The following is a 10,293-nucleotide window of genomic DNA, read 5'->3' as shown; positions in this document are numbered from 1 at the left end:
GACTTCTATACACAAGTCTCTTCTGTCCCTTTTATTTAAATCCTATAGTTGATGCTGGAGTTGGTAGGTTTGAATGTCTGGACTGTCCATGTGTCAGCTGGTACCTAAGCCTGAGCAGAGTTGCAACACCAACTCTCTAGTCCATCGGTCATACCCAGGACAACTAAGAAGGAGGTGAGGATGGACAATGACCACACCAAGGAACTGAGAGAGCCTACAACTCTAAGCAAGAGAGTTTCATCCATCGGCCATATGGGATCAAAGTCCCTTCACAATCAGAGGTAGAGTGGGCATCACCATCCCAGAATCCTCAGGATTAAGGAATAAAATAATGGTATTCTACTATAAACTTATTGTGATTCTAGCAATGGAAAAAGTATAACATTGATGTGGAGACAGTGGCCACTGAAGGCGCTGAGGTCTGTGAAAGGAAAAAAGTTGTGTAATATGGAACCATTTTCAGGGTTTGGAATTGTCCTGAATGACATTGCAACAACAGCTACAGGTCATTATATAACCTGCCATAACCTACAGAATTGAGTGGCAGAGAGTGTAAATTACAATGTAAACTATAATCCATGCTAATTGGCAATGCTCCAAAGTGTGTACATCAATTGCAATGAATGTACCACACTAATTAAAGAAGTTGTTAATGTGGGGAAAAGTGGGAGGTGTGGGTAACGGGGCATAGGGGACTCCTATATATATATATATATATATGCATCTATTTTTATGTAACATTGTATGTGATCTAAGAACCTTTTAAAAATAAATAAATATATTTTTAAAAGACTATAAGGCATATAAAAGAAATCTACCTTTATTCTCTGACATAAAATTTGGAGGAAGACACTATATAAAATACTAAATATTGAAATATTTTTGGGATATTAAAATGTACAGCAAATCATATATTTAAGTGTTTGAGAGGAGATAGTACAAAAATAACAAAAGAAAGCAGAAAATTTGCATATAAAATCTTGTTTCTCAATAGGGAAATCAAAGTTACCCTGGATAATTAACAAAGACCCAGTGACACCGTTATCTGGTCTCTGATGCTTTGGGAATAATAACAAAGCTGCCAATACTGTGTCTCTTGGGGGAGAGACACTCATAAATTCTTCTGACTAACATGATGTTAGCAACCACATGGGGAAGCAATAAATAGCACATTCCTCATGTGAGATGAGTAGAAAGCCCCATCTTCAATTATCAGTTTAGCTCCAGTGACAATTTTTCTCTCATGGTTTTAATTTTAATTTTGGAAATGACAATAATACTGATACCAGACTCAGCACCTTATATCACACATATTAAAATGATCATTTCATAATGACGTTTTCTGGAGTAACTTTATAATTTTAGCACAATTATTGTGCTCTTTGTGGGAAGGTAGTAATCTGTTTCTATTCTTTATGATTTGCTACTGAAAATCTACACATTGAAAAGTCTGAAAGGGGAAAGGACTAAGCACTATTTGAAACCTTCATCTAGAATAGGGATTAACATTTTTTGTTTCAGGAACCCCTTTTCCAGTCTGGTGAAAAACACCAACCCCTTCTCAGACTGTAGTGGCATAAAGCTTTATGGCACTCAACTAGCATCGGATCTAACAACTGCCATAATTTCAAAGTATGGATGAGCATATGTGATTTTTCAAGATATGCAACAAGTGTGATGTGATGTGAAATGAGGTTCCATTGGTCTGGGCTTCTCAGAATTTACCTAAATGCATCAAGGGAAGCATTCATCCTGATCAGTAATCCATGTTACAATTTTTACATATTGCAAATAAACAGGGAAAACTACTTTTGGCGATGGGAAAAATGAGACCTTATCATATCTCTCCATGTTATATATACTGCACAGCATTAATGCAAACCTTCCATCTCAACTCATAGGATTTTGTCTATATATTTGAGAATCTAGCAAAATGGCATGTAATATATTGAAGAAGCACAGATTAAAAACAGTCTTCAAAGTTCATTACAAACTACATAATGGTTATGTGACATTCATCCACAAGTTTTATACCATACATTGATTCCTGTATTATGAAATTAGTATTTCCTTATTGAGAAAATATACTGTATTTTTCCCAATAAGTGGTCATGGTTTTGGTAGCGATGCTGGATTAGAAAAGTATGTGTATTTGTCATTTCTGTTAATTTAGAAATAATATGTGTGTATAGCTCTGCTGATACAAATTTATCCAAATGAATTCCAGTCCTGACATATTTTTAGAGTGATTCAAAATCCTTTCTTTCTACCTTACTCCCTCTTTTTACCCCTGTCCTTTAAATGTGAGCAGGATCATCTTAACCTGATCAATTTATTAATTTCTTTTAAAATTATTTTAATATGAAATATCTAGAATAGGTAAAACTATAAAACTATGAGAGGTTATTCTTGAAAGTTATTAATGATATATTAATATTGTTGAGCATTCTTAAGTCTTTATATGTGAAACAGTAGACCGTAAATATTGTATACACCTTTTTAAAAATGGGGTTATGATGGCCTCCTATGATGCTTTACAGAGCAGTTCTCATTGTGTATAATCCAGAAAAGTTTATGCAAAATATATATAATCTCTTCCTTGAAAGTTTGGGTGGGGAAATGAAATGAATGGTGGAAGAGCTGGGAAATTGATAGATAAAATGTAATTATTGAATTAAATTTAGCTCATTTGAGTTTTTCTTGAATTCTGCCATAGATGCTGATAGGCAAGTTGTACAGTGGCCATGCTTGGCAGGACCCGGGGGCAGCACTGAGCCAGCAGAAATGAGCTGTGTTTATCAAGCCCACTTCCAAGTGACTCCTGGGACTCGCCCTGGAGCTTGCTGGAATCCTAACTCACCTGCAAGCTAGAGGTAATCACTTTCTGGGGACATCTAGGATTTCTATTCATCTTAGCCTTGGGATGGGCTTTGGATTTGGCCATCTTCTTTCCTATTCTCTCCTTTCTCATAATGGTAATATGTGATCATAGCTAACTAACTATCATAACAGTTCTAAATGTTTTTGCATATATTAGCTTATTCTCACAACAGTGCTATGAAGTAGAGCAATAGTAAGTGATAATCATCTTCAAAAAACTACCTCATTTGCAGTGTTTGATGTATACTTAATGGAAGAGGAAACAAAGATACATGTATAGCTCTTAAAATTTTGTATGAGCCAAGTTTTTTCACATTTTGACAATTATAGATTAGGAATTTTTTAAATCTATCAACTTTTATCAAATTCTTCTTCCTTGTTTCAAATTATGTGTTCTTCATATCTGTCCTTTCCTCGGCCTTTTGGCTAAGATCAAGTGTAGTATCTGTTCTTATCAGTTTTTGTTTTTTAAACAGTACTTGGTATGTTGACAAACACTTTTGTATTTTACTGAATTTGTTGATTTCTTTTTAGTTTCTAAGTTTTTGAATCATGCTTTCAAATCTTCTAGATGTCTCCATTTCATACATATAAGTATCATTTTTAGGACATTTTCAGATTCTTTCTATTTTCTTTTATATAATTTAGCAATTAAATAAACATATTCCTGTCATAAGGCCTATTTTCTGCTCTGATGTTAGTAACTTTTGGGATATTATTTGTTCTTTTAATCATTGTGCACATTAGATGGTATTATGTAGAGGTTAATTGTAATTCTTCTATTCTCCCATGTTTAAATGTGATAAAACTTTTGAGAATCAAAAAGAGGTACAGATATGGTTTATGGATTTGTCAAAGTAGTTTTTCAAGTTTCAACTCAGGAATCACTTCTGTGTTTTTATGATGACCTTAAAACATTATTCTCTTGTGAACTACTTTAATGCTTAAAGTTATGTTTGATTCATTAGCACTTTCTACATAGAATCTTTGAATCCCATAGCTATTCAGGTCTTGCCTTCCTAACTGGTTCTCTGCGCTCTAGACTTCATATGTTACTGTAAGTGACCTATATCATCTGGAATTTCCTCCCTTAGTTGATCCTTTCCTTCCAGATTTTCTGCCCTTATCAATTTTTTTCCCTCCTGCCTAGTCTCAGTTTCATTACATTTTCCTTTTAGCATTTGTCTCTTTTTCCTCCCTTTTAAATTGAGTGTTTGCTCAAATGTCCATTAATCTTTATTGTTTGTTCATCTTTTAAAGTAAATCACTGAAAGGATTTCTTGGTGTCCCATTTATATTCCTGCTTAAAGATTTTTGGGTCAAATATTACATCATGGAGGCCCACCTCACATCCTCTCTGAAGTGTGTCAGATCTCCCACTGCACAAATCCCTTTTCTTGTTATAACTTGTCTTGGATATACTTCCCCTGATGGTGTTTCTAGTGTATTTCATTGTTATTTGTTGTATTTCTTGCCTACAGATAGTTCCTCAAAATTGTTTTGGACGAATAACCTACCAGGAGTATGTAGAGAATTGAAAAAAGTAAAAATTCTGTTGGCTTACTCTTCACCGATATTAAATTTTTCTGTTTGATTCCTAGATATGTGTGTGTGTGTGTGCATGCACAGGATTGTGTGACTGTGTGTGTGTGTGCCTGTGTGCAGTAATTCATCTGAGTAACAATATATAAGTATTCTGAATTCATAAAATTACAATCCTCCAGTGCTTTATAATATTGATGTCCCATAATCACATCTATATCATTTTGTTGTTTCATTATGATTTTAAAAAATAATTTTTGAATACCCTCCCAATGTATGCCTTATTCACTCCAAGCTCTACTCTTCATAATTTAAAGAAAGTAGAAGAATGATGAATTTGGATGACTGTAAGTGCATGATTTGCTAAATAAAGGTTAACAATAATGGAAGCTTAATATCTTATGAATACTGCAAACTAAGCAAAAATGTTCTGCTAAGGAAAAAGCAGAATCTCGAAATGCTGAGCAAAGGTAGGTTTATTAAATGAAAAGAGTTTCAGGTTATATCGAATGATTATAACAATTAAGCAATCACAAGAAAGAAGAGTAATTAATTAAAGACATGGGAAAGGATGAGAGTATATATAAATACCAAATCAGGAGAAAACACACATCTGAACTCTCATGTGGCTGGGGAGCTCCTTTGCAGCCAATCATAGTCCTAACTGGGAAAATGGTCCCAGGCAGAGCATCTCCTCCTGGATGAGACTCTCACCGGCAGCTTAGGGCTATCCTTTGAAGAGGTTTGGAACCTCAGAACTCCAATGAATCTTGTAACTCATGAGGAATGACCTCATCAAAAGTAACTGAAATCCCTCCAGTGGGGTATAGCCAGCCCTCCACAGGAGAGACGTGGTGTCTATCGGAGTCTTTGTTCTATTCTATTTATAGTACACTGATCAGGAACATAAAGAATTTCAGCTTTTAGTTTTACAAGAGATACAAACAAGATATGCAAATATCACATCTGGTATTTAGTTCTTCTTAGACATATGTTTTTTTTGTTAATGGATGATGGGGTTGCCTGCCTAGCAGCAGTACAACACTCCAAAGGACAAAGGAAAAGTTAATCATTCACACTTCTAGACTAAAAAAGTAGACAATATTGATTAGAAGGCTTATGTATTCACAAATCTTAATAATAATTTTCTTATAGTACATCGCTGCATGTGCTAGATACTGTAAGAGATCTATTGTACTGTAATATTATTACAGTTCATAACCTTTACTAGCTTTTTGCAGTATAAAATGAGTTACATGACCAGGATGAGGAAACTGGGCCTCAAAGAAGTTAAGTGCTAATCCATTTTTGAGCTTATCATGTAAGTTTATATCATTTCCTAGGGTTTCTTATACAATGTTAAAACATGAATATATATAAGTATTTTCTAAGATATCATTTTAAATGAGAGGTTAAAGAATTGTATTCATTGACCAGAGATCAACATGTGTATTTTTTCTAAAATATTTATTTTTAATTGAGAAATCCTTTTATGCCCTTGGGGCATCTCCCGTGGGTTACAACAGCTAAATGAATATAAATAATCTATAAGTAGCTAAGGGGACATTGTCATAGCACAAACTACATCTTCTTTTGTTGATCCACATATAAGAGGAATTTCAGATAATTTGCAGAATATTTTGGGAGATAAAATTAATGTAAAATATTAAAAGCAAATATGAAATGAAATCTGAGGTTCCAAACCCTTGTATAGGTGACTAGAAATTGTCCACCAAACCTGATTTATGTAGCATTCTACACAAGAATGGAAGCCCCATGCTTATTGGGGAACAATTAAGAAAAAAATGTAAAGTTTATGTATTAGTGGTAAATAAAAGTCCTCCAAATTAGGTGGATGCTTTAATTTTTCTATGAAAAATGACTGTTCAATGTAAGACCAAGGAAAGTAGAGTTCAAACTTATTGGTCATGAAAATTTGTCAATAGAGAGCAAAAAACCTTCCTCTAACTGGTGCCTTACATTTTGGTAAAATGAGTAAAGTAATCAATCATTCTTTTAAGTTTTGTTTGCCAGTTATTGAATCTAGAAGCCATAGCATGTTACTCTGTTTCATATTCTCTTAATGGTAGTCTCTTTGAGTTATTGTCTCTTTCTTAGCCTAATGGCTTAAAATATTCTTACAAAACAAAAATCATGCTTTGCTTCCTTTATTCTTGTGGGAATGGATCATTGCAGAATATATATTTCTTGTGTCTGTATAGGTAGTTTCTGTGTGTCTAGGAATCTGTCCATTTCATTATTTATCTAATTTTTTAGTGTACAGTTGTTCATAGTATTCTCTCATAACCCTTTTTATTTCTGTGGTGTCAGTAGTTAAATCCCCATTTCACTTCTGATTTTAGGTACCCAAAATATATTAGTAGATTTTATATGATGGAATATAGATATACAAAGTTAATTTAGTTAATAAATTCTTCTTTAACAAACTATATTTCCTTAGGTAGATCTAAGCTTTAGGACGTATATGATTTTACATCTTTCTGAAGCACTTCCTTGTTGTCTTTTGCAAATCAGCACTACTAAATCCCTCCATTTTTGCTTGAAAAAATAAAAAATAAGGAAGTCATTATTTCTCCTTTACTTGTAAAATTGAAATTTGTTGTTTAGAAATCCTTTATTAATTTTTATTTATTTCAACAATTTATACCACTTCAATCTCTTCTTGTTTGATTTCTACAGAGAAGTCTGATAAGATTCTTAAACTTGCTTTTCTATAATTAAGTTGTTTTACCACTGTGATATTTTTTCCAAGAATTTACCTTTGTCTTTGATTTTATCTTAGTCTTTGAGTTTGGATATGACATGCCTAGATTTTTTGCTTTATTGCATGTTTATTTCTTATATTTTATTACATTTTGTGCTCTCTCAGTTTCCTTGTTCTGTGGTTTGGTATTTGTAAATAATTTTCTAAAACTCTGATCAACTAAATCTTCAAATATTTCTTTTGTTCTTTTCTGTTTCCCCTTCTGGACTTCCTTATTACAAGTGTTACACATTATCTACCAATCTTGAATATTCTATTGCAGTTTTTCAGTCTTCTTTCTTCTTTTTGCCTTTCAGTTTGGAAAGTTTGTATTGATATATTTTCAAGCTCACTGATTCTTTACTGAACTATCTCCATTCCTCTTATGACTTTATTAAAGACATCTTTTATTTCTCTTAAAATATTTGCTCTCCACCATTTCCTTATTCATTCTTAGAGTCTGTATTAGTCAGTCAAAGGAGTGCTGATGCAAAATACCAGAAATTTGTTGGTTTTATAAAGGGTATTTATTTGGGCTAGAGACTTACAGATACCAGGTCATAAGGCATAAGTTACTTTCCTCACGAAAGTCTATTTTCAGGTGTTGGAGCAAGATGGCTGCTGACAGTTGTGAGAATTAGGGCTTCCTGGTTCCTCCCTTCCAATCTCTTGGTTCTACCTGAGTTCAAGGTTCCTCTGTTCCTAAGGTTTGCTTCTTCCCGGGCTCAGGGTTCCTCTCTTCCTGGGGCTGGCCTTTGGCTCCAGATTAAGGTTTCAGCATCAAACTCCAACATTAAAATTCTAACATCAAAAACCCTTCAACTGTGTCCTTTGCCATGCCTTTATCTGGGCCCTAAAGACATGGCCCAATCAAAGTCCAAATCATAACTCAATCACGCTCAGGTACAGAGAAGATTACAAACATAATCCAAATCGAGTTTTGGAATTCATAACCACATCAAACTGCTACACTCCACGCTCTGAATTCCAAAAACACATTACAATATTCAAAAAAATCTTTACTTAGTAACAAAGCAAGTATTAAATCATATCACAATCATTTTAAAGAAATACATTTTGTCTTAGTGCAAAGTCCTGTCTGCTATAGACCTCTGAAACTTACAAAATTATTTATCTGCTACCAATACACAAATGAACAGAAAAAAGGATAAACATTTCCATTACAATAAGGAGAAATTGGGAGGAAAAATTAAGTCATGGTTCCTCCACAGCTCAGTAAACCTACAGCGCATCTTCAATTCAATTTCAATCTGACAGTCATTCTTAAGATAATGGTTTCTTCTCCTTGGTGCCTTTTGGCACATGCTTGCACAATAGCTATTTTCTTGGTTTCTCCCCCATCAAGGATCTGGGTGTCAACCAAGCTCCAGACCTCCCCCTCCAAGAGTGTTGGGGTGATTGCCACACTTTACCCAAACTTTGGGTTAGAGTCCTTACACCCCTCGTACAATGATGTGAAGGCAATCCTCCCTAACTTCTGGCATACAGCCTCAACCCTCTCAGAGCAATGATTTGACCCTGGCCTTCTCTAACCTTTGACACACAGGCTCAACACTCTCAGAGCAATGAGTTGACCAGCTGTCCTTCGCTAACCTTGGAGGACATGTTCAGCACTCTCAGACCTGTGGGGTGCAGACCTTAATTGCCCTAATGCTTGGGGAATGTGCTCCACTTTCTCTGTACCCTGGGGCAGCAAAACTCTCCCAGAACCTCAGACAGGAAAATTCACCCTCTTCAACTGCTGGGGAAAACTCACCCTCTCTGTACACACGGGTAAGGTTCTTCTCTTGACCCAAGGTGATGTCCTAATTTCAGATCTCATCTTTGATTGTTTTCCTCTTGAAGTCATTTCCCCTTCAATCTCTTTTCCTTCTCCCTTTTATTCCAGGCTGACAGTTGCTTTGTTCATACAGCTCTCTCAAAAACTCTGTTGATTTAGCTTGCAGGAAGCAGGAGTCCAAGCCATCAGACACTAAGACTTTTCACAAATCTTTTTGGCATAACTGCATCATCAATCCTGATTTACAACTTGCAAGTTTAGTTAAGTCCTCCAATACAGCACTTTCATCTGCAATCTTGATTTCCAAAACCATGGAATATTCAGAATCAATTTCTGTTTTCTTTGTGCCTGACAGTTCATTCCTTAGTATATCTCTCTTATCTAGCATTTTGCTAAAGGCTGCAAACAGGAGCCAAGCCACATTCTCTGGATTTACTTTTGAAATTTCTTCAGCTAAATGCCCAGGTTCACCATTTTCAAATTCTGCCTTGCATAGAACACCAGGAATTAATCTTGCTAAGTTCTCTGCAACTTTAAAACATGGATTGTCTTTCCTCCATTTCACAGCAATAGTTTCATCATTTACTTCTAAGGCATCTTAAAAGTTTCTTTAGCATCCATATCACTATCAACAGTCTCTTCAATGCACTGTAGTTCTTTTCTTCCAAGCATTCCAAGCATCTTCCAAGTCCTCCAAAAAATATGATATGAAATAATCAAACCAAGCTGTCTCAGAGAGCTAGAGACTGATGACAGGCTTACAGGAAATTGGGGAGGAGAGGAAGGTTGTGAGCTAGCACATGAACATGGGAGTTTGTCAGGTATGTGGCTGAAACTATAATGTTGAGAAAACTCTTTAGAAAATACAACAAGGAAGGGTTACCTGTTTAAGGTGCTTAACGGGAAGCATCTGGCACAGGGTCATGCTTCTATGGAGTTTATGAGTGCTCATCTTATCATAGTGTGTTATATTATTAGGTGGAGTCCCATACAATGAGTGGGAAGGTGTACCCTCATGCTGGGAAGGTCTGACATTCTCAAACATAGGGAATGGGGTCCCTTGAGAAAATTGGTGGCTCCTAATGGGGGAGGACAATATACTGGGTCAAGCCCTCAGCATTGTTGCAAATATCTGTGAATCTGCTCCTTCTAGCAGTGACGCGTGGTTGTCACTGTGGGCCCTGAGGGGATTACGAGTGAAGAATATAATAGATGGAAGCAAGTAAAGGGGGAGCAAGAGAAGTGTTCCACAAGATCATGCAATGATGGATATAGGACATGTTAAATTTCACCAAAAATTTATGAA

The 10,293-nt window shown here is 35.3% G+C and overlaps 1 pseudogene; it reads left to right on the top strand.

Moving 5' to 3' along the window:
* Positions 1-3,285: 3,285 nt before the first annotated feature.
* LOC111759583 (U2 spliceosomal RNA) lies at positions 3,286-3,409 on the top strand (annotated as a pseudogene).
* The last annotated feature ends 6,884 nt before the right edge of the window (positions 3,410-10,293 follow it).

Source organism: Dasypus novemcinctus, chromosome 10 (genome assembly GCF_030445035.2).
Source record: "Dasypus novemcinctus isolate mDasNov1 chromosome 10, mDasNov1.1.hap2, whole genome shotgun sequence".
Classification (NCBI taxonomy): Eukaryota; Metazoa; Chordata; class Mammalia; order Cingulata; family Dasypodidae; genus Dasypus; species Dasypus novemcinctus.
The sequence above is the reverse complement of the archived record's forward strand: the minus strand, read 5'-3'. Positions and strand labels throughout refer to the sequence as shown.